The sequence below is a fragment of the Pinus tabuliformis genome, chromosome 9 (assembly GCF_031772625.1).
Source record: "Pinus tabuliformis cultivar Carrire ecotype Pingquan chromosome 9, CPIR1, whole genome shotgun sequence".
NCBI lineage: Eukaryota > Viridiplantae > Streptophyta > Pinopsida > Pinales > Pinaceae > Pinus > Pinus tabuliformis.
The window spans coordinates 1266275895-1266301503 of NC_142307.1; positions in this window are offsets into that span (position 1 = coordinate 1266275895).

Genomic DNA, 25609 nt, shown 5'->3' on the forward strand with positions numbered 1-25609 from the left:
TTCCCCATTATCATCCAGGCACTCAATAGCCTTGCCATAACAATCTAGTTTTATCCTATGAAGGTACAACCAATCCATACCCAAAAGCATACTATATGATCCCAGTGGTAGTACATTCAGATGTGCTACTATAGGCATACCATTCAACTCAAATGCATAAGCACTTACCTAGTGATAGAATCTCTTATTAGTACATGTAACCAACTGCACCAACCAAGACTCTACATGCACTTTTTTTCTCAAGCCACACTTATCCACCAGGCTAGGATTAACATAACTATAATTAGATCTAGGATCAATCAAACTATAAAAAACTTGACCACATAGCTTACCTTCCATATCAATATTGGATGCCTAATGATCTTCCTAATTGTTTTCCACAGCTGTATAAAAATGAGGAATGTTATGAATAACATCCCCAACTGTTTGCACCTTCTAAGCACCATAGATCTAAGGCATACCACCCTGGTACAGTGGAAAATCCTTCTTTCGATGATCTTTGCTACATATACAACACTGCAACGGTCCCCTACCATCACCTATGTTCTGCGTCTCTCTAGGATGCGACCCATGTCCCTTCTCAACTGCATTGAACTTTTTGTAGGGAACCACATTTTCTTTCTCACCTACATCCTAAGGTCTTCCCAGCATCAGTGTCCACTTCCCTTTAACTTTCTCATTTCCTTTCAAGTCACGCTTAGGCTCAGATTTTCACTTTGACTGCTCATAACAATTCTTTAGTTTCCTAGTGGCTTCCTTCAATGATCCAGGCTCATCAAACTCAATTCTATCTCTATGTGTTGCTGGCATCCTAGTGTTGAATCTCTGGATCTTAGCCTTCTCATCCTTGAGATAAGGCACATACCTCAACAACTCCATGAACCTGCTAGTATACTCATCATCTATCATATAACCCATTTGTAGCTCATAAAAATCCTTAGCTCTGTCATCATAGTACCTCTTTGACAAGTACTTCTTCTTGAAAAGTCTCTCAAACTCATCTCAAATTAACTCTTCTTCCCGAATTCTCTTGAAATTCTTCACATCTTCCCACCAAATATTTTTCTTCCCCTTAAAACTAAAGGTGGTTTTGTTGGCTTTCATGTTCTCTGAATAATTATGCAATCTGAATAATTTATTCATCTCAAGCAATCATGCCTCTGCATCTTCTGACTTCTTCATCTCTCCATCAAATGTAGGCCGCTTGACTTTCTTGAACTCCTTACATAAGTACTCACCCCTCCTAGAAGGATGGTGAAGGTGATGGCTATGATGATATCTCCTGGATAAGGAACTAGAATGATTCGCATACATACTAGTCCTCGTGTCATGTGTATCCAGTGATATGTCACCTCTAACTGTATCCCCTCTATCCAACCTGTATCCGAACTGAGAACTACTACCATAGGCTCCATTAGTTTTCTCTTCCTACTCTTGACTAATCCTCAACCGTCCATGTCTTTGCAACTCTGTCAAGCTCTAAATAATCACTGCATTAACCTCTACCTGCTTCTCCTAAGCCCTTTCAAGTATTTCTTGAGCCTCAGACAACCTGTCATTGTCTCCTTTGCAACTTATGATCTCTTCCCTCAAACTCCTCAATGTATCTGTTATACCATGAGAATGCTCTCCTCCTTGCTTCCCAACTGATCTGTAGGGAGAGTCATGGGAACTGTAGTCTACCATTTTTCTCGTCATCTTTGCTTTTATTTTTCCTACAAGTGTACCATGTCAGGTAAACCAAATAGATACCAAAATCGAAACCATACCATATTGATGATCAAGGGAGTCTTATCTCATTTGCAAGATTAGTCCATATTAGCGTGATATCTATATATATATATATATATAGAGAGAGAGAGAGAGAGAGAGAGAGAGAGAGAGAGATATATAATCATAATTACATCAATATAACAACATCATGCATGACCATACCAATTGTACACCATGACCCCATGCATGACAACCATTGTTGGGTTGTGTTATATTCTTTCCATGACTAGCACTAGTAGTTTAACCGGGGTGGTACAGGGGACGCGGAGCCCCCCCTTCGTTGCGTCGATGCGCAGTAGGGGGGTTCCTCTACAAGGTCCAGGGCAGCACCCCGAGAAAAGAAAGTTTGGACCCTATATTAGGTGGTCGAACCTACCTATGGTTTTGTGCATGGTTTCGCACATGGTTTTGGGTGCGATGGTTTTTGGTCCATGGTATTTTGTAGATTCGGTCAAGGGAACTACGGTTATGTTCTAATCCAGGGTTAATGGATTGGTGTTTATGGATGCTTCAGCATGTATATATATGTATTGTAACATTGAAATGAACATAATGAATCTCGGTTTTGGGATCCAGGGGAAAATATCTGTGTATATTTGTTTTATGTGTTATTCTCTCGCCATTGTTTATTTTCTGTTTTTAGAATTCATATGCAAGTAACTTCTATACAGGGTTAAAACCTACAACCATAACCATGGAAACATCAGAATTTACCCAAAGAGAGTGGAACCTACTCTGATACCACCCTATAAACGCCTCCTCCAACATTTACCCACTTTCACTAGCTTTCCTGGGGTAAACATGAGCTGAGGGTCACTATGATAGGACTCAACCTCTTAAATGACCTTAAGGAAATGGATTCGACAACTTAAGACCTCATTGACTTCCCCAAGGTGTTATAGGACCTCAAGGAGCAACCCAACCCCTCTTGGTGTCCAACTCGTAAGATATCTCTATTTTTCACTGACCTAGAGCCATAGTCACTCCCTTGCTAAGGCATGCAAGCGATTGTAGCCCTCCAATCACACTAATAAGCCTACCTCCATGCGACTATGGCCTTTTCCAGTCAGTTCTATGCCAACGACCTCGAATTCTGAGCCATTTTTTAAGGGTTAGTGCAAATTAAAATTTAAAATAAAAGGAAAAGAAGGAAATTAAAATGAATTGGCTTAAATGTATCTAATTGACATGTGTAGTTAAAACAAAATGATATCCAATATCCATATTAATTTATCCTGCAAAAAAATTAGAAAAGTTTATTTAATTATTTCTAATAATAAATATTGGAGATAAAATTAAATCAGATTAATGTGTGAAATATTTGAGAATCTAATCAAGTCAAACTATTCCCAATCATTCACATTTGCTAGTGAAGAAAATAATGAAGGTAAATAATAATTAAAAAAATGAATAAATTAAAAGAATTGTCTTTTAATGATATACAAGTTTAATGTGCAAGTAAAGCCTAGACAACATGTATCATTTTGGAATTTCAATTGGCAACAAATAAACTCAAATATGATTTTAAAAATCCTCAAATATCAAGTATTCAAAGCATTTAAATCATTATTGTATTCAATATTGGTGTATAATAATGTTATATCAATAACCATGCACAATGAACTAAAACAATTTAAATCATTATTGTATTCAATATTATTGTATAATAATGTTATATCAATAACCATGCACAATGAACTAGTAAATAAAACCTTACATTAAAAGAACACATAAGAAGAGAAGAAATAAATAAATGAATCATGATATTATTAAACAAAAAAACCTCACATTCACAATGAGGAGAACCATTGTAGCAAATACATTATGGCCATAAAAAATAACATGTCTTCATCTCTAGCCCACCATCCTTCAATTTGCAAAAAAAAACCTAAAACAAGCCCTTACATTCTCTTTTATATTTCTATGAATTATTTTCCTATTTAGTTCTCGTAACGTCCCAAATAAAATTACATTGATAACAATAATTTTATCTAAATGAAATATATATTCTATCTCTTTAATTAACTTCTGCTCAAATCTCTTGTGTGATATGTTTTTTAAATAGTTTTTTTGCATTAAAAAGAAAAAAACACAAATTAATTCTCTAATGTAAAAATAAATGATAAATGAAATTAAAATATAAACTCACTCTCTTATAATTTCCTCCTTATAATATTGTGCCACGTACCTTTATTAAATAATATTTAATTTTTACCTTAAGTAAAACTTAATGAAATCTTTTCAACTATAAGAAAACATTAAGTTATAACTACATTTAATATGTAAATTGGTTTTCATAAATATTCAACGTGGAAACAATTTCAAATTATTTAAATTATTGATATTTATTTTCAATACTTCTCCCATTCTACGAACAACTTCTTAATTCAACCATTAGAAACCTAAATTTTGAGTTTTGAATAAAACAGAATCATATATTATATATATATATATATATATATATATATTTATTTATTTATTTATTTATTTATTTATCAATTAATTAATTAATTAACTAATTAGATATACAAAATATTAAATATCATTAACTTAAACCTATATATAATATTAAAATTATATGAATGATAATATATATATATAAACTTAATATATGTTAGGAAAAACTTCAAAACTCATCTTATGATCAATGGAGGAGAGAGAAAGTTATTTGCAATAGAACACTGATGGAATCTGTGTCGTAGGAAGGTCATGACGTACCATGGTCGGGTGGGAAACATACGCTTAGTTTAACATCCCCAGCCGATGCTATGCATGTGAATTCAAAATATATACTTAAAAAAGAGTAATAATAATAAAATGCATATGGCAGCAAATTTTGCAATTGATTGATTTGTTAATTAAAGTTAAACAAAATAATAATTCAATTTTATTATGGATTTTTTAATTGAGTTTGATTTCAATTTTTTTAATTATTTTCATAGATATATATATTAAATTTTAATTTAATAGATATATAATTTAATTTAATATGGAGTTTATTTATATTTTTTTATTTTTAATTTAAACTTATATTTATTAGTTTATCATTAATATTTTAGTATTTTTAAAATAATAATTATTTTGATAAAATTAAATACATTTATCTTAAGGTAATTTTTGTGCCGATTATTTCATAGTCATAGAGAGTATCCCAATAATTTCATTTATCAAACTTAAATATTGGGAAATCTTTATGTGACAAACATTTCTTCTCTAATATATGAATTTGTTAGTTTTGAAAATTATTATGTTATTCATGTTTTGTTAGTCTTTTGTACATATATTTGTGATTTCTTTTATTATTGCTTTCATTGTGACACTTACACTCTTTCTAAGTCCCTCTTGTGACTATCAGGATGAAAATGAATGGATTCTATGAAGGGAAAAAGGTAATGTATTGGAGAATGATGATAGACTCATAGTTATCTATGGGTGGAATCTAAATTATCTAAAAAATTCTCTTATCCCTCAATGAAATATTGAGTTATATGTAACAAATCAACAAAGTGTAAATAATTTAGTTTTACATGTAATACTAACATAACATGCTAGTGTTTGATTCTCTTTAGTTTTATGTTTAGGCTATTTAGCTTGAGTCTGTGATCTAGGCAGATATTGGTGGCCACCCGCCAATTCCACTTGGACCCCCACCATTGCTTCTTTCAGTTTTTCAGTTTCCTTATTTGTTGCACAATTTACTATTTTTTAGTAGTTTTTCAGGTTCTGAACTTCTGGAACCCTTTTGAGGCCCTAAACGACATTTTTTTTTTAGAAAACTGGATTGATGTTTCTCATCCCAAAGATGTAGTCCTCGGATAGATATTTCTAATGAGGTATTGTGCGCGTCAAATGGAGATCGTATGCCAAAGTTACGACCTTGGGAAGTTGGTGTACCAATTTACCCAAAACGGGGCCCATAGTTTGACACTTCATCACCTAGGGTTAGGGTTTTGGATGTTTAGGGTTTTCCATTGTTTCTCAACAATAAATAGGCCTTCGAGCCTCATTGTAAGATAGTTCATAGGCATGTAGCCGCCACATCTCTCCTCAGAAATAAGCTACCATCGCCTGAGCTAGTTTATTTTTATTTCTGTTTGTAAGCATATTTCAGTATTTTACATTAATGAAATGAAGTATTATTTCTGATGTATCTTTGTATTTATGGTTATCTCTGTAATTTGTTGCGTTCCTGTTTAAATCTGGATCAGTGGTATCAGAGTGGTCTGCTCTTTCTCTGTTTTTCTTTGCATGTCCCCAACGAGGTTGGGATATAAGGAGTTAGGGCTTGAACTGGTCGAAACTTTACAAGACTAGCCTCATAGATCCTGACGACCTCTCATGGGAGATGAAAAGAAAGATCAGGGGGCAGGTGATCCTATAAAAATCTTTCTCGAAGAGGCCCTCAAGTGACAAAGGAACGCGATGATGGACTACTTTGCCCAGATCCTTCAGCGACTACCCAGGGGTGACATATCTACTTCCGGCAACTACTCTGGAAGTTCCACACCCTTTAAGGTACAAGTTGACTTTGACATTCCCGTATTTTAGGGTCAGATAGATGTAGACATTGTAGATAAATGGTTAAATCTGCTAGAAGGGTATTTTTCTGTTCATGATTTTTCTGGTTGGGAAAAGATTACTTTCGCTCTTCTTGAAGCCACCCCCCACGTCAAAGACTGGTGGGAAACCTACTGCGAGCAGATGGATGAAAGTACGACCTCACTGTTTTCAGTCGCACCCACTTGGAATTCATTCCGAAATGCCATCAAGGAGCAGTAATACCTTGTCAAAAGCTATGAGGATATATACATAAAGTGGACAATGCTGCGACAGGGAAGGGACCAAGATGTGGTGGGGTTTATCAATATTTTTCATATCCTTCGCACAAAGTTGGGTATCAAGGATTCTGAGCTTCATTTGGTACTCAAATACTATGGCTTCCTACACAGGTCCATCCAGGATGAGATGGAGTTTCAGACATCTCCTCGCTCGGCACAACGTACTGATATGCTGTCAAGATCGAGCAAAAGTTTAAACAAAAGAAGCGAGACTTTGGATCTACAAATCCAAAGCAAGGGAAAAGCACCCCTAAACCATTGAACAAAGGACAAATCCAAGGCGATGTGTCCCAAGACAACCCACCAAAGCCGCAAGAAAAGAACAACACCACAACACCGAAGAAGGACATGAGAAAGTGGTGTGAGTTCCATAAGAGCTCCACTAACAACACAAGTGAGTGTTGGGCCAAGCAGTCACTGGTGGCCAAGCTAAAGTCTTCGGAATCAGATGCATGTTCAGACTCTGAATCAGAACCCGATAAGGGGAATGACAAGGGGAAGCAGGTTATTGATGTAGAGCCCAACGCCACCGTTGCCCCCACAAAGATCCAGAAGGAGGAACCTGAAGATCCAGAGGAGTACGAGCTCCTCTTCCACTCCTAGATATGGGTAAATGGCTCCTCGCTATAGTTCATTGTCGACAGTGGGAGACAAAAGAACCTCATTTCCGTAGAGGTCATGAACCGGCTGGGCATACCAACCACATCACATCCACAACCATACACCATTGAGTGGCTTCACCAAGGACGAGATCTTCGTGTGAGCCAGCAGTGTTGCCTTCCATACAACATCAAGCCCTTCACGGATGAGGTATTGTGTGACGTTTCTCCCCTTGATGTTTGTGATTTATTATTAGGCCAACCATACTTGTGGAAGCGACATGCTGTATATGACTCAAGGCATCATGTTATTATTGTTACTTGGGGAAATAAGTTGTATGGGATACCGGAGGTAGCATCGCTTACTGCCATTTCTTTGGTTATTGCAAAACAATGTAGTAAGCTCATTTCCAAAACCGGGAAATTTGTTTTCCTAATGATATGCCCTCAAGGAAAGAAGAAGACGGTGGCCATGACCTCTAGACAAGGCCCCTCCACATGACAACTACAGATGGACAAGGTCGTGGAGGAGTACGAGGACATCTTCACCTCCCCCACAGGGGTTCCTCTGCACTGTAAGGTCAAGCACTTCATTGATCTAACCCCAGGTGCACCGCTACCCAATGGACCAATCGATCAGCACTCCGTTCTGGAGAACGATGAAATCAAGAGGTAGATTCAGGAACTGTTGTAGAAAGGTCACATTCGACCGAGTTCATCACCCTATGGGAGCCCGATCATGTTGGTACAAAAGAAGGATGGGACTTGGAGACTCTGTATTGACTATCGGGCGCTAACCGAGATCACTATCCAAAGTAGGTACCCGATCCCACGGATTGATGACCTTCTGGACCAACTGAAGGGGAATTTCTTTTTCAGAAAGATTGATTTGAAGTCAAGATATCACCAGGTACCAATCGAACCCTCTGATGTGTGGAAAACTGTTGTCAAAGCTAAGTAGGGCCTTTTCGAATGGTTGGTTATGCCTTTCGGGTTGACAAATGCTCCTGCAACATTCATTAGGCTAATGGATGACATCTTATGGCCATTCACCAAATAATTTGTAGTGGTATACTTGGATGACATCCAGATATTCAGCCAGAGTTTGGAAGAGCACTTCCACCACATCCATCAAGTTCTCCAAACACTGCGGCAACACAAGTTATGTGTCAGTTTGGAGAAATGCACTTTTGTCTTCACCCAAGTTGAGTATCTGGGATACATTATTGATGAACAAGGGGTGGATGTGGAACCAACCAAGATCCAAGTCATTCAGGATTGGCCATCTCCAACAACTCTGACAGAACCCCACAGCTTTCTAGGTCTTGCCAACTTCTACCGTAGGTTCGTGTCGGGATTTTCTCATATCACTTGGCCCTTGAGTCAAGTCACCAAGGGAGGAGAGAAAAAAAAAATATTTTGGTCTGAATCTCAATAGAAGGAATTCTCAGATTTGAAACATCGCCTCTGCTCGGCACCAATGCTTGCATTACCAGACTTGCAACAACCATTTAAGATCGAGATAGATGCCTCTGACTATGCTATTGGGGCAGTCCTTACTCAACACAAACATCCAATGGCATATCGCAGTGAGACACTTTCAGACACAGTCTGGAAGTATCCCACTTATGACAAAGAGATGTATTCCATTGTGTAGGCTTGCTGACAATGGATGCATTACATTTTCGGCAAGTAAACGATCATCCACACAGACCACCAGCCCCTACAATTCATACAGACACAAGGGAAGTTGCAGAATGATTGCCATCAGAGGTGGTCCACATACCTGCAACAATTCCATTTGAATATCAAGTATAAGAAGGCCAACACCAATAATGTTGCAGATTGCCTCAGTCGACCACCAATCATTGCGTTAACCATCGTGCTCAACTCTTGTGGGAACAAGACTTTTGATTGGCCACTTCTCTACAAAAACGACCCAGAATTCGGCCACACATACCAGACACTCTTAGAGGGTTAGCATGTTCCATATTTTCACCTCCAGGATGCCCTGTTATGCCACTGGGGTCACCTTTGTGTTCCTTCAAGCGAGCGTGCCAAGATGATTTGGGAAGCACACTACAGTCGGACTGTTGTGCATTACGGGGTCGAGACAATGGTGGCAGTACTGTAGAAGTATTTCTATTGACTGAATCTTCGACAAGATGTCAGGAAGTACATCAGATCCTGCACTGCTTGTGCCATTGCCAAACTGACCATCAAGAAGCAAGGCCTTTATACTCCGCTGCCTACCCCTAGTTGACCTTGGGAATCCATATCCATGGATTACATGTCGGGCCTTCCTTCTCCTAAGCATGGAAACGAATTTGTTTTTGTGGTCGTCGACAGGTTCTCAAAGATGGCCATTATGGCGGCATGCAATAAGAATATCACAACAGAAGCCACTGCTAAACTCTTGTTTGAACAAGTGTGGGTACACTTTGGGATCCCATAGTCTATCATCTCAGATCGGGACAGTAGGTTCCTTAGTACATTTTGGTCCAATCTCTGGTCGAAGTTGGATACTAAACTCACTAAGTCCACAACCTTCCATCCCTAAATTGATGGCCAGATAGAGGTTGTCAACAGGATGATCATACACAGTCTATGCATGTACAACTCAAATCATCCACGCACATGGGATGAGAGCCTCCCCTATGTTCAGCACAACTATAACCGGGCTCTCCACAGCTCGACTGGCCACAACCCTTTTGACGTGGGCTTGGGATTCTAGCCACTATGTCCCATTGATGTGGCCATGTCATTCGTAGCTACTCAGGTAGATTCGGCTCATGTCCAGTCCGAAATAGATAAGGAAAACAACTTCATTGAGCACTTCTAACATATCTGCTAGCAGATCCATGACATTCTGGAGAAATCAAATTCCAAGTAAAAGTAGCGACATGATCAACATCGGGTGCCACATAAGTTTCAGGTGGGCAACAAAGTCTGGTTGCATTTGCAAAAGGAATGCCTTATCGGAGCCTATCGGAAACTCATACCACTCCGATATGGTCCTTACACCATTGCCAAGGCTATGGGAGACAATGAATTTGAACTGAGCATCACCCCATTCCTTGGCCTGCAGCCAATGTTCAATGTGGACCGCCTTCAGCCATACTTTCCACCATTACTAGACACATCCGACATTGCAGAAAAACTCACACCAACAAAGCTAAATCCAAATTGCATGGAACAAGATGCAACTGATAGGATCATGGAAACGCAAATCAAGCACACTTGCCAGCAGAATATCCAAGTGTATCGAGTTGTCAAAGCAGGCCAACTCCTTCACCAGGGCAAGTGGCTCACTAGGGATCAAGTTCAACAGAAGTTTCCTCATCTCATGGAGAAACTCAACGCAATGGGGACCATTGCTTCCTGGGGGGAGGAATGATCCAGGTGGATATTAGTGGCCACCTTCCAATTCCACTTGGACCCCCACCATTGTTTCATTTAGTTTTTCAGTTTCCTTATTTGTAGCACAATTTACTATTTTTGGCAGTTTTTCGGGTCCTAAACTTCCAGAGTCGTTTTGAGGCCCTAAACGACATTTTTTGGGAAAACTAAGAGCAACATTGGTCCATGATCCCAAAGTTGTAGTCCTTGGATAGATCTTTCTAACGAGGTATTGTGTGTGTCAAACGAAGATAGTTTGGTGCTTCATCTCCTAGGGTTATGGTTTTGGATGTTTAGGGTTTTCCATTGTTTCTCAACAATAAATAGGCCTTCAAGCCTCATTGTAAGACAGTTCAGAGGCATGTAGTCACCACATCTCTCCTCATAGATAAGCTACCATCGCCCGAGCTAGTTTATTTCCATTTCTGTTTGTAAGCATATTTTAGTATTTTACATTAATGAAATGAAGTATTGTTTCTGCTGCATCTCTGTATTTATGGTTATCTCTATAATTTTTTGTGTTCCTATTTAAATCCGGATCAGTTTGTGAAATTATTAGGTCTCTTGTGGAAAAGAAAGCTTTAAAACATTAAAATTAAATCAAGAGGAAAAATATATGTTCAGATTTCAATGTCTTATCCAACATAAATACACACATATTACTTACAGTAAATAATATCCTAACATTCATATCATTGCACTCTTTGAATGACATATTTGCAATCGAGTTTGTAAAGAAACCAATGAACATCGATTCTCCAAACATAATAATATGGAATCTAGGGACTAATCAAGTCTATATTTTTTTTATTGCCCAACCAATTATCATTCTATGTTACGACAGGAAGCAACCACCAATATCTCCTCTTTTATGTTTTTAAAAATATAATTGTGTACAGAATGGTAAAAGGAATTGCCACTAACATCTTAAAAATTAACATGTAAACTTGTAATTAATGGTTTTTTGTAAAGTTTCAAGTTGCATATACCTAGGGTTGCTTATAGCACAATGTTTCTGGTTTAGTGTGTCTTCCTCTAATGTAGAAATAAGTAGATGTAAAAGAGAAGCACAAAGTGAGAAAATTAATTAAAATAAGTTAGAAATCCATACATAAAAGGAATATCCATGAAACATTTGATCTTCAAAATGTTTTGGAATAAATTTGTGTTAAAAATTGATAGATGAGTAGAGAGCAAGATTGTGCGCACAAAAACTCACACACACTTATATTATTGAGCATGTAACAATTACATATATAATTGTAGATCGCTAACTTCTAGATGATAAGATCTGAAGAAGGTGGATCTATAACTCATAGACAATTCACACAAATAGGGAAATAACTACCTCTAGAATCACACCTAGGGACTCACAATGACAACTCACAACAACCTAAAGCACATGGAATCAATACTTCCAATATCCTCCCTTAATGATTACATGGACGTTGAAAACACGTACACGTATTACAACAACAAGGATCATTTATGTCTAGATGGTCTTCATTACCACTCACATCCACTCTGGAATCTCACAAACACCGCTCTTTCACCACCACATCTCCTAGCTATCACTTTACCTCCATTTAAAATGTAATCGCCTCTGACCATCATTGATGAAATTTTAAAGATCAACAATATTGACACCTCGGCTCATCGGGCCTTCCGTGATAAGATTCGTCAAGTAATGCACCATCCTATGGGCCAACCACCATCTGTCGGATATTTTATTTTCAGCTATCTATCAGTTGCTATGATGGAGGTCTAGACATTGAAAGTATTCAAAATTTTATCAAACAACTTGACCTTACTAACACACAAGAATTTATGTTTCAGATGCTGAGGCTTCTAGTTTAAGAACCACCAACCCTTTTTATAATCAATAAAAACACAAACACCAACACCAAACGCCAACAAGATCTCTCACACTCTTTTTTATTTAGATATAACTAGGCCACCATCATGGAAGTAGATCTTAAAATATAAATGAGATTTATCCACATAAATAGCCCAATTAATGTGCAAGACTAGAAGGCGAAGACACAAATAAAAATTTAGCCACGCATTTCATTCCACTGTGATTTACATAAAACATAATCTTCTCATCCATTTAAATAATTCCAAGGCAATGATGTGATTATTGAATCTACACAGTAACAATTTCTTTGACATGAGAATAAAAACAGCACCATATAAGAGTTGCCAAGACATGGTTACAATCGTGTTTTCACTGCTCTAAATCTCGTGCGCTTTACAACTTGGTGCAAATGCATACTAGATAGACTATAGTTGTGACTTCTATATATTTTTTTCTTCCACCTGACATTTAGAAATCGTGGTCATCAATTCTTCCAACTTTGTCAGATATTCAAATAGTTCTTTTCCCATTTTGCCATCATTCATTCCAAACTCAACCCTCAAGATAATGTCGACAGTCAGTTTGTCCATATATTTGGTGTTCTCAATTTCAAAAGGGCCCCATTCATTTACACATTCTTTGGTACATTTACACATGATCTCAAGTGACACCTTGAGCTTCTCCATATTAAAGGTAGCCGCAACGATTCACTATTACCTTATGCATGCATACAAATAGCGGCCTCCCATGCAACTTCAATCGACCAGATTTTCTTTTTCACATCCAGTAAAACACACATTTGGATGTCCTCTAACATAGATCCCCACAGGATAAATTTTCTAGGAAGCATGTAAAACCTGTTTTTCATTGCCAATCATCAAACATATATGTAAAACCCATCACATCCAATCTCACTCAAACATACGGTGAACGAATTTACAAAAAAAAAAAATTACTCACACAACACAACCTCTTACCCTATTTATTTAAAGGAATAAAATTCAGGGCTTTCTCACATCTTCATGTTCCTCCCTTGAGGGAGTCAAACGAGAACAGGCTCTGATACCATGTTAAAAATTGAGAGATGAGCATAGAGCAAGATTGTACACATAACAAATCACATACACTTTTATTTTTGAGCACATAAAAAATCACATATATAATTGTAGATAACTAACTTATAGATGATAAGATCCAAAGAAGGTGGATCTATGACTCATAAATAGCTCACACACATAGGGAAATAACTACTTCTAGAATCACACTTAGTTGAACTCACAATGACAACTCACAACAACCTAAAGCGCATAAAGCGCATGGAAGCATTACTTCCAATCATTTGGACCTTGAAAACATGACACAACGCACAAATTAAAAGCCTTTTACTTACCTTTTGTAACATATTCACTTTGTATTTTCTTTGGCGTTTCTTTCACCCACTTTAGGTGTATGGCAGTATATTTTATTTGGTATGTAATATGCATGAGAGTGTTAAGTTAGTTAGGGTAGCTTAGGATTCTAGTTTGTATTTTATATATTTTTTAATATTTAATTTGTTTCGTTATTCATTTAATTTATTTGTTTTTGCTAAAGCAAGAGCCGATCCTTCTATTTCATTAATCCGAAATAAATTTACATAATGTAAAAAACATCGTCCATTTACATGAACTTAGGAAAAAAGGTTTCCCTGCCAATGACCAGAACCCCCCACCCTACACCAGAAATCACCAAACCCAATTAGAACATACTTTGAAAGGCTACAAGAACCCCCAACCACTAGGGAGGCTCCAGAAAAAAACACGCCCCTCAGAGCAGACAAACTATAACAAACCCCCTGACCATGCATTACGTGCCAACCACGGAAGAGGGACAAAGCGCCAACCGGATGAGTTGACATAACCCACCTGGCCCCACAAAACAACACGGTTAATCCTAACCGTCGATCCGGGCGGCTAGATCCAACGGCCAGGAGCCATATCGTGCAACCTAAAACGGTCGAACGATAGTGTACGATGGAGGGTGGTTTCTAAATCCGCCACCCTGCCACGTGTTGTGATCTCAATGGAATCGCTTCCGAAACTGAAAAACCGCTAATCGCTCAAGAGTGGTACGATCACCGGGAAACTAACTAGGGCATGGTATTCCAGCCCAAAAGCGGAAAGGGGCCAATTCTGACTGTCGAAAAAACCATCCACTTGTCCTACCTATTCTTTCTACGAAACCTGGACCTGAAACTGTGCTTATTTGGAAATTGACCCATTATATTGCCTTCCAAAAAACTGGGGACATCGGTCAACTTACTCCGAGGAAATTTGAGGCCGAACTTTACTTGCCCTCCTTCCAAGAACAAATTGAAAGGTTGTGGTTGCTGCAGCAGGGAAAAATCAATTCTCGTTTGTCGCCCTGACCCAATATCGAAAAACTTCTTTGTCCTCTGCAGCTTGTTCATCGCAGAGAGCTTTTAAACGGCTCTGAGGCATCTCCTGCCACTTTCTCGCCATCCCGCATTCTGCCTTGTTCACTCCTTGGTTGGCTAGAATGTCCGCTAGATTATTGGAATTTCGTCTAACATGGTCGAAACTAACAGTTCGAAGTCCCTGGAGGTGTACTTGAATTCTTTGATAAACTTGGATTAGTCTCCAGTGATTTGAGACCTTCTCTGGCCAAGTACCATCGCTGTTTCTTTTCAGGGAGTTAATGGTTATCTCTGAACCCACTTCTATAATGACATTTGAGCCATGGTTCTAAATCAGAAACTCAAGACATTGCTCCAGATCCATTAATTCTGCCATATTGTTGGTGGTTCTTCGTAAATGGCAGTGGAAGATAAAGATAATACTACCCTCTTCATCTCTTAAAACTCCTCCAAAACCAGCGGCTCCCGGGTTGCCTTTAGAAGCACCATCGATATTGTATTTCAGATAGCCCTTTGGTGAAGGTTTCTAGAAATCCTTCTCTGTATCCATAACTATGTCCCTCCTATTTAGGCCTTGGGGAATAATCCCTTGCATTCCCAGAAGCTTGAGAATTCTCATCTCAGTCTCTGAGGGGGGATTCTTGGGGATGTTGTGAACTTTGGTGCTAACTGTCTCCCTGAGCTGTTTCAAAATCAAATCAAATAGTTGCTGAGGGATAGACTTTTCATTCTTGAAAATTCTGTTATTCCTTTCTTTCCAAACATTCAAGATAATGAAGCTTGGCATGAAGGCCCAGGCCAAATTAAGGAACTCATTCTCCAAAAAGTTTCTTCTCCACTTGTTTAGGTTATTTTTTATACTTCCTCTGTCCTTATCTGTTTGTTGGAAAATGTTAGAGAAAGAATCCCACAGTCAGGTGGTGTAAGAGCAGCTATTGAGAATCTTCTCTTCACAAAGCCGGCATCTGGAAGGCCCCATTACATCCCTTTTCCTAATGTTGTTCCAAGTCAAGATTTTCTTATGATGAACCAACCACATGAAAAGCTTGATCTTCATCCAACCTTGGTGTCTCCAGAGGTGCTGCCAGGTCTTGTCTGGAACACTAGAATCTAGCTTGAGGAGAATACCTTTTGCTTCCTTAAGATTAAAGGTGCCTTTGTTGTTGTTGCCCCATCTCAATTGATCCTACCCTTCTGATACCAAGATCATCCTTTGTTTTAGCAAGCTCCTAAGTGCCTCTGCTTTTATTTTTGTGGGGCTGTCATCTCTGCAGTCAATGTTTCTCCAGCTTCTCCACTTTCTGGAGATTTGAGAAAGATCCCAGAAATCCTTAACTTTGTTTAACCCTTGGGAATCTGTTTCGTGCTTGAGGCTTAACAAATCTTCTTTTAACAGCGTTGGTTCTTGTTGCCATTTGTCCTCCCAAAATAGTGCTAGATCTCCTGCTCTGATTTCCCAGAAACTATTTTTTTGTACTAGGATTCTGTTTTCCGAGGCTCTATTCCATATGTAAGAGCCTTTTATGTTTCCAAACATTCTTATGAGATCTTTAGTGTGCCAAGAGCTAGCATATTTTTCTTTCCATATCCTTGCCCAATGGGATTTTGGCTCTTGAACCCATCGCCACTAAAGCTTGGCTCCTAGAACTTTACTAAGAATATCCTGATCATCTAAGCCTAGACCCTCGTGGCTATTTGGTTTACAGGTTTTATCCCAAGAAACCAGGGCCCATTTCTTCCTTGTTTCCTCCTTACCCCAAAGGAAATCTCTTTGAATATTCCTGAATTGCTCTAAGACACCTTTGGGAGCTGGGAGGGCTGATAACATGAAGACCGGGATAGATTGCAGAACAGTCTTTGTCAGTACCAACCTACCAGCCAAGTTCAAGGCCCTAATGGTCCATTTTTTGACTTTGTCCTGCAACTTATTAAGCACCGGTTCCCAGATACTCTTGTGCAATGGTTTGGCCGTAAGAGGAACTCCCAAATACTTTGAGGGGAGGGAATCCCTTTGGAAGCCAAGAATTCTTGAGATATTTCTTTGAATAGCAATGTTAGTGTTTAAGAAGAAGATTTTTGACATAGAGAGATTGACTTCCATACCTGTAGCCATGGAAAATTCATTAAGGATTTGGTTATAGGCTGAAGCTTCTTTGACTGTGGGAATTCCTTGTAGCATGGTATCATCTACAAATTGTTGGTGAGTCAGTGCCTGACCATTCTCAATTAATTGAAGACCCTTGATTTTGCCCGTGGCCTTGGCATGCTTAATGGACCGACCAAGTCCTTCCATCATGAGGATGAAGAGAAAGGGAGAAAACCGGTCTCCCTGCCTGAGGCCTCTAGAAGGAATGAAGATCTCTGAGGGAGAACCATTTACCAAAATTGAAAAGCTGGAAGAAGTCACTAGAGCCATAACCCATCTGACCCAGTTGTGATCAAACCCAAAAGCAGTGAGAACCTTCTTGATGTAAATCCAATTCACCTTGTCATATGCTTTGGCAATATCCAATTGCATGATCATCCCCGCCTGCCTTTTGCTGGTTAGTGTGTGAACCACCTCATGGGCTTGAATAATGTTATTTAAAATTTGTCTGCCCTCCACATAACCTGATTGTTCCTCTGACACTAAAGAAGGAAGGAGAGGTTTAAGTCTATTAGCCACTACCTTGGATATTATCTTGTAAACCACATTACATAAAGCTATGGGTCTATACTTATCTACTATTTGAGATGATTCCTGTTTGGGGATCAGGGAAATGAAGGAGGTGTTGAGGGCTTTCAGGATAGTTTTTCTACCCCTGGAATCCTCCACCACATTCAAAATATCCTGTTTAACAATATTCCAACAAGCTTTAAAAAAATCCACATTGAAACCATCCGGGCCTTGTGCTTTGCCATTTTGCATGTCTTTGAGAACCTCGCTGACCTCCTCTTTAGTTACTAGTCTATTTAGGTTAAAATTGTCCTCTATAGACACCAGTTTAGGGATATGCCTTGTAATTTCCTTAATAGATTGTCCCTTGTTTGCATTGATTTCCCGAGTGATGTTTCGGAAATGTTGAACAAGCACAGCTTCAATATCCTTATGAGTGATCTAAAACTAACCATCTTCATCCTTTATCATAGAGATTATGTTGTATGCTCTGTTAGCCATAATGGATCTATGGAAAAAATTTGTATTACGCTCTCCTTCTTTGAGCCATTAAACTCTAGACTTTTGTCTCCAAAATATTTCTTCTTGTTTGCATAAATTCTCCCATTCTTGATGGTGTTTATCAGCCTGATCACTTTTGACTTTGTCAAAGCCATCCTTGATTAGTGCCTGGTTGAGTTCCTGAATTTTGATTTCCACTCTTTTTTTGTCCACAAAAATGTTACCGAAATCCTTCTTGTTCCATTCTTTATGCCTGAACTTAATGTGCTTTAGTCATTTATGAAGGAGATAAATTTTAGATCCCTGGAATTGCAAGTCTTTAGACCAATATTTTTCAATTTCATCGATGAAATCCTGGTGAGAGATCCAGATATTCTCGAATCTGAAGGGTTTGTTCCTGGGAGAATCCAAACCCTTGATTTCCAATTGAATCGGCCAGTGGTCTAAGCCTCCAAAGGGAAGAACTCTTGTTGATATTTCTTTATCTATAAGCATAAGCTCCTCTGATATCATAAACCTGTCTAACTTAGAGCCTACCTGTGCCTCACCTCCTCTTTCATTGTTCCAAGTAAAAAGGCCATTGCTCGATTCTAAATCAACCTGTTTCATATTATCTGTGAACGATTGGAACACTAAGGGGTCTTTGTTTAGTGCTCTGGTAGCTCCTTTTTTTTCCAAAAGAGATTTGATCATGTTAAAATCCCCTCCCATGATCCAAGGAATTCCAGCCTGTCTGTTCCTGAGATCCATAAGGGATTCTAGCAATCTGAGTTTATCATCTATTCTTTGAGGACCGTAAACATTTGTGACCAGGAAGGTTTCCGAAACCCACACTGGTTGAATAACCATTGATAAATAATTTTTAGATGCCTTTGCATCTATTATGTTGATTTTTTGGGGGTTCCAAAAAGTGAGAATGCCCCCCGCTGTGTTCTCTACTTTAACTTCTAGAAATTCAAATCTGTTGAGCCATTTGCTATTGATTAGTTTTATTTTCTGAATGGAACATTTTGTTTCCTGGATGAATATCATATCCGGAATTTCTTGTTTCATTCTATAACTAAGAATTCTTTGTTTTCTTTTACTACCTAGACCTCTGATATTCCAAGATGTGAACTTCATAATTAAAGATTTGTAAAGGAGTAACTAGATAGGTCTTTCATCTTACCTGAGTCTATCATTAGCTTTCCACACTCCATCAAGAGCTCCTTTTTCTTTTTCTTGCCCCTCTTCTTTCCTGCATTTCTAGTAGCTAATCCTAGAGTTGATTTCATTGTTTTCACACCTCTGTGCTCCTGCTTGTTAATGGTTTTTCCTTTGTCTAACCCCATTTCCTGAGTTTTCCATAAAAACAACTGCTGTATTCTATTGCATTCTTCTTGAGGTAATGAATCTATCCCTCCTGTGGTTCCTTGCATCAAGAACCCTTCCAGAATTATGTGTTCCTTATCTAGAATTTCCTGAAGTTCATGGTCCTCCAGATCTATTTCACTCTGGGTCATTTCCTGATCCACCTCTAGTTCTGTTTCACTCATCATAGCCTCTTTCTTATTATCAATATCTTGTGTTGGGTTGTAGTTTTCTTACTTCTCCTTTTCATAAGGGCCTTCCTCCATAGATTGATCTTCATTTGTCATTTCTTCATTCTCTTCCAGTGCTTGAAACTTATTCTGACTGACCTTATGCCCCTCATTACATTGTTGCTTTGGTCCTTTTTTACCTCCTTTGCCTCTACTTGCCACTTTCTGAAAGCTTTCTATGTCCTTCATTGTATTAGGTTTGCTCTTGTTGTCTGCTTTACTAAGAGGGCAGTCTCTGAACAAGTGTCCATGTTCGTGGCATTTACGACATCTGAACAGGATATGCTCATAGTCCACAGTTTGCACCCATTCCTCATCAAAAACTTCCAGGATAACTTCATCCAGAAGAGCTCTTGATAAATCCATTTCCACACAAATCCTTGCATAGGAAGTATATTTACCCCTTCTTGTGGCTTCTGAAGATTTGACAAAATGACCAAGTTTATTGCCTATGGCAGCAAGAAATTCAGTTTTCCAGTAATCAAGAGGTAGAGAATAGAGCCTTACCCAGACAGGTACTGATGTAAAAGTCTCCTGCTCTAGAACAAAGTTCATCATCCAAGGCCGCATATAGAGGCCAGCTGCTGCATAAAAGTAGGGTCCACCTTTGAATATTCTGTCCTTGTCTTCGATGTTTGTGAACACCATGGTGAAAAATCCCTTTGACCCAAGATGGAGATCGATGCTTCCTTTGGGTTTCCAGTGGTACTTGATCCATGTCTATAAAGATTTTTCAGTGGGCCATAATCCCATGAATTTTCAGATTATAGCATAAGTCCCCATGTGTTCCCTATGCGCCTGCAGTGCAGGGTCATTTAACACTACTCTAGGAGTGATCTCCATTTTGGGTTTGCAAGGTCCCTTTTGTTTTTTTTCCTTTGTTCCCTCGCTTTTATCTTCTTCCTCCTTGTCCTTTATGCCACTATTTTCCTTGGACTTGGCCCCTTCTATCTCCTTTTCATTAATTCTTTTTTCTTCCTCTGCAGAACCTTTGACATTACCCAGTGGTGTCTTGCCTCTGCTAGCTACGATGTCCTTGTAGGAGGGAGTGGAGCTCCCTCCTCTGTGGCCCTCCATTCGAATCAAGTTCTATAACTCTCAAAACTCAAAACCCCTAGCTGCATGGCTTCAGTTGTTCACTCCCCTCACATGCTTTCCAACCCTCGTTATTTATTTAATTTATATATATATATATATATATATATATATATATATATATATTAATTTAATTTAATTTAATTTATTTTTATTTGTTTAATTCTATATTGATTTTAATATAGTTTAATTTTATTTTACTATATTATGTTTATATTTTAATTAATTAAGATAATAATTATGAGTAATAATATTTTTGCAATTATTTTAGGATTAAAATTTCAAATTTTTCATTTGATATAATAATAATTTTTATAATGATAAATCTAATACAGTGAAAAAATGAACATTTTTCTATGAGGATTCAAACATGTAATTTTTTATCATAGGAATACGAAATGAGTTATATGATGAGGGAGACATCTGCAAAACCCATAAGGATAACTAGTTTCTAGGAGAGTGCCGAATCAAGCACCAACACTCTCAAAGTCATCATTTGGGCTCACATCATAAACATGATGTATCCATATGGCTGGATTAACTTAATAACCGCACCTCAACTAGTCCAGAGTCTAACCTCATGACTTACTAGCTAGAAGTCCATTTCAAAGTCCACCCTAGGGCTCAATAACCAAATCCCCCTCTAACCATCCTTGGTTGAATGAATAATTAAATGATTAATAGTCCTTTTAAAATTGCATGACCCTAACTGACCAAGTGGCACTCACTAGGGCCACGCGGGCTCCAGGCGCACTTTTCATCGAAAGAACATAATTATTACCTTTTTATTTAGAGTTACGCCCCCATACTCTTTACGTGGAGTGGGCTCCACAACTAGCCTTATTTTATTATTTTTATAATATTTTACGACATTAATTACATTTCAAGCTCTAAGGCCTCACAAAATTTATAGACTTATAAGTATCTAGGTAGCTAGCCCCATACTATATTTAAGTTCGTTACATTGGCACTTCAACCTCATAATATCAGTCTGGATCACCAGCCTAAATAAATAATAATAAATTTCAATCTGAACAGCAGGGGTATTACATGCGTCCCCCCTTATGTTATGCAATTTCCTTAGTGCATGATATATATACGCAATTTGATTTTGCTAATGCAAAAGGACTTGAGCTCCCATTTCATAGCTACAAGTCTGTTGGAGTCGGTATTTTCATCCCTCCGTCAGAGATCAAATCCTGTTGTTGCATTTCATATTAGGTGTCCCGCCCAATCATTTTCATTCCATTAGGCACATGGATCATCTGATGGTAGTGGCATTCCTACAGTTTGCCTCATGTTATCTACCTGCTGGCTCATGTCTATTGATTAAAAAAAAAACATACACAGTCACCTTTTTGTCTTAAAGATTGCAGAAGTCTTTACCAGGGTTTCATTGTCATTTTGGTCTAGGGTTTCATTAGGGTTTTGTCAAAAAGGGTTTCACAAGGTCCAATAACAACCAACAGGTGCATGAGGAGTTTCCAATACTAATCAAATTCATAATCAATTGCTCAGAAATGTATTTTTCCTCAAAACTTTGTTTTGAGGAAAAACAGAGTATTCTAGGTTTTTGTTGTATAAATTCATGTAATTTCAGTTCTCTTGTATGTAAATCACTTCAGTGGCAACCCTGGTCACCTTGCCAAGCTTCAGCTGCTCCATCACCTGCAAGGCAAACAAAAAATCAAAGCATTCAATTCATCATAGGAAAAAATAAAGCAAACTGCCCAAAAACAGAGTTTGAAAAGCAAGTCAAATGCAAACATTACAAAGTGGGTTGTTGATAAGTGAAAACTTAAAATCTCTTGTATATAACTCATTGGTCATGTTCAAAGAGCTCATTTGCATTCAAAGAAGACATATTAAGCAAGAGAAGGTCGTGTTGGAGAAAGGAAGCAAGTTTGAAGCAAAACTATGTAAATCCAAGGGCGCGGCGCATTGGGCCGCATTTCGGAGTGTAAAACAACACGGGCACGGCGCATTGGGCTAGATGCGCGGCACACACAACCAAAGAGCCCAAAAGCTGCCCAAAATCGCTCTTATCGCCCCAAATCGCATGAATTGGTCTTGATACAAGTAGGTAGAGCCTCTATCTCTGTTTTTATCCAAGTTTGGTGTATATGTCATGGTGATTGATGAATGGTGAGTGTTTAAAAAATCAAACCCTACCTTTTCAACATTTTCAAAGGAGATTTCTACTAGGGTTTTTTATTTAACTGTTTTGCTACCAAGTCTATCATCCCTCCATCACTCCCTTATCCAATTTGTCCATTGATTTCATTATTCCCTAAGTTCCCCTACCCCCTAAATTCACTAATCCCCTATCCCAAGTTCCCTTTCCCCTCTATCTCTGTTTTTATCCAAGTTTGGTGTATATGTCATGGTGATTGATGAATGGTGAGTGTTTAAAAAATCAAACCCTACCTTTTCAACATTTTCAAAGGAGATTTCTACTAGGGTTTTTTATTTAACTGTTTTTCTACCAAGTCTATCATCCCTCCATCACTCCCTTATCCAATTTGTCCATTGATTTCATTATTCCCTAAGTTCCCCTACCCCCTAAATTCACTAATCCCCTATCCCAAGTTCCCTTTCCCAAAATCCCAAGTGTAAATTCCCAAACCCTAATGGCTACCCCAAGAGCTTCATGTCACCATTCGGTTGAGTGTACCATCATTCAAAGGGTTGTCATCATCATGTCAGGTTCCAATGAGTCATTTTACACCTTGTTCATACTTTAGTTGTGCCTAGGTAAGGTTCATTTCCCTCTCCTAGGGTTTTGAAGGTAATTTCTCTTGGGTGGTCAAATCATCAGAAAAATTTGTATCCTGATGTTCATACACCTTCCCCTATCCTTAATGTACCTTATTAAACACTTCCCATCACTGATATCCCTCAAATTCCTCATTTTCGAACAAACCCTAGTTTCTTGCTACAACTTGACAATTTTCTGGGCTAGGCCTGTGTTTTTCCTTTTTGGACCCCTTCCCCTTAGTCAATCTTTGCAATTCCACTTTCCCCTGCTTCCTAACATCCCTCCCTACTTCCAAGGATTTTCCCAAGAATTTAGAAGCCCCTTATCCCCTTCATTTCGCTTCATTTCGACAAATCCCCGGTTCCACACATCGGGGTAGGTTTTAGTCAAATGATCTTTCTGAGCAAGAAAAGATGAATTTGGGAAAAATGAGAGGGTTTTTTTTCCATAATAGGCCAAGGAAGAAAAACCTCCTTCACTTTTTACACAGGTGTCATGGTTTTAGAGAAATGTCAAAAATACAGTTGCCTCGGGAGAATTGATGCACCTCTGAAGTGACCTTGGGACAATCACGCTTTCTCCTAGATTGGTTGGCCAAATGACTTGCTTGATGAGTTAAATGATAAGTAGACACAAAGATCTTTCCAATGAGCTATCCTGAGCTCAATTTGGGGTGGCGGAAGACCTTCCAAAGTTGACTGCAACAGCACTCTGCCTTTAGGTAGCCTCATTTTGCACATTTTGACCAGTCTTGGGAGATTTGACTTTTGATAGGGAAAATGAACTCCAAATTGACAAATTCAAGTTGGGTTGGAAAGTAGACTCAATAATATTTATAATGAGATATTGTGCACCCAATTTGGACACCAGAAAGGCCCTCAAAACTGGTCTGCAAAAAAGCGCTACGCACAGAAATTTTTAACACAAGGTTTTCTACTCTATGCGCCGCGCCACGTGGTGCTCGCTTTTGCTAGGGGCATCAAAATCTCAAAAACTCAGAGTTTTTGGGTTTTTCAATAAAAATTACACTTTTCTACCTATTTTCAAGAACTTTGGGCAGGTTTTGAGCCCTCAAAAAGGTCAAAAACACTCAAAAAATGACCTCACTGCCCCTGTTTTGACACACAGGAAGCAGTGTTGGGAGAATGGACTTTTGGGGGGGGGGAATAGAGGCCAAATTGATAAATTCCACTTGGGTTGGAAATTAGGTAGGCAAAAATTTCCAACAAGCACACCTGGAGATCATTTGGACACCGGGAAGGCCTCCAAAAGTGGGTCCAAACAGGCACGACACATAGAGAATCAGGCGCGATGCATAGAGGAAAAATTGCCAGTTTGACCAAGTTTTGCTCTGTTTTTCACCCAGCTTCGCCTAGTTTGACTTTTTCACTTTCCTAATGGAAAATTTATGATGTAATTTGATGAACATTGATGGATTATGATGTAAATATTTTAGATTTTCACTTGTAGAGGTAGATTCATCAGTTTAAAGTTTGTTTGAAACTGAATGAATCAGTTCCCTTGTTTCTAGAGGCATGTTGTTATGTTGCCTAATTTCTAGTTCTCAGTTTAGAATCAGTTGGATCAGCTCCTAAACATGTGAGCTCGACCCCTAGAGGCAAGGATGAGCTATGTTTTTCTATATTATGTTGTTTTTCAATCATTAGCGTGGTTGGACTCTTGAGAAAGCATTGAGCTTCATTGTACACTCATATTTTCATTTTGGCTAAAATTGAGACCAGGATTTGTAGCACTCTTTGGGATTCATGTGGCAATTTTTCTTGGTACAGTGCCTCTCTTTGTAATTTTGAATTTTGTTATGTGATTGTATGCCATTATCTATCTTATTTCTTCTGAACTAAACAAACAAGAGTGTAAGTAGAATCCATTGAAAGTGCAGTGCTCTACTTGAAGTTTGCTTTAGTTATTTGATGTTTTCAGCTGTTTGGGGAGGATCCATGATTGTTCTTGCCTTCTTCAACACCTCACCTGTCTACTCCTTCCATCTCACTAAAATTTCAGTGCCAAAACGATTGCCTACCTTGCCCCATTGAGATCTCTACAGAACTGAGCCTCAATCCCTACGACCCCAAAATGTGCCTTTTCCTTTGAGCCAACAAAACACTATTTTATCAA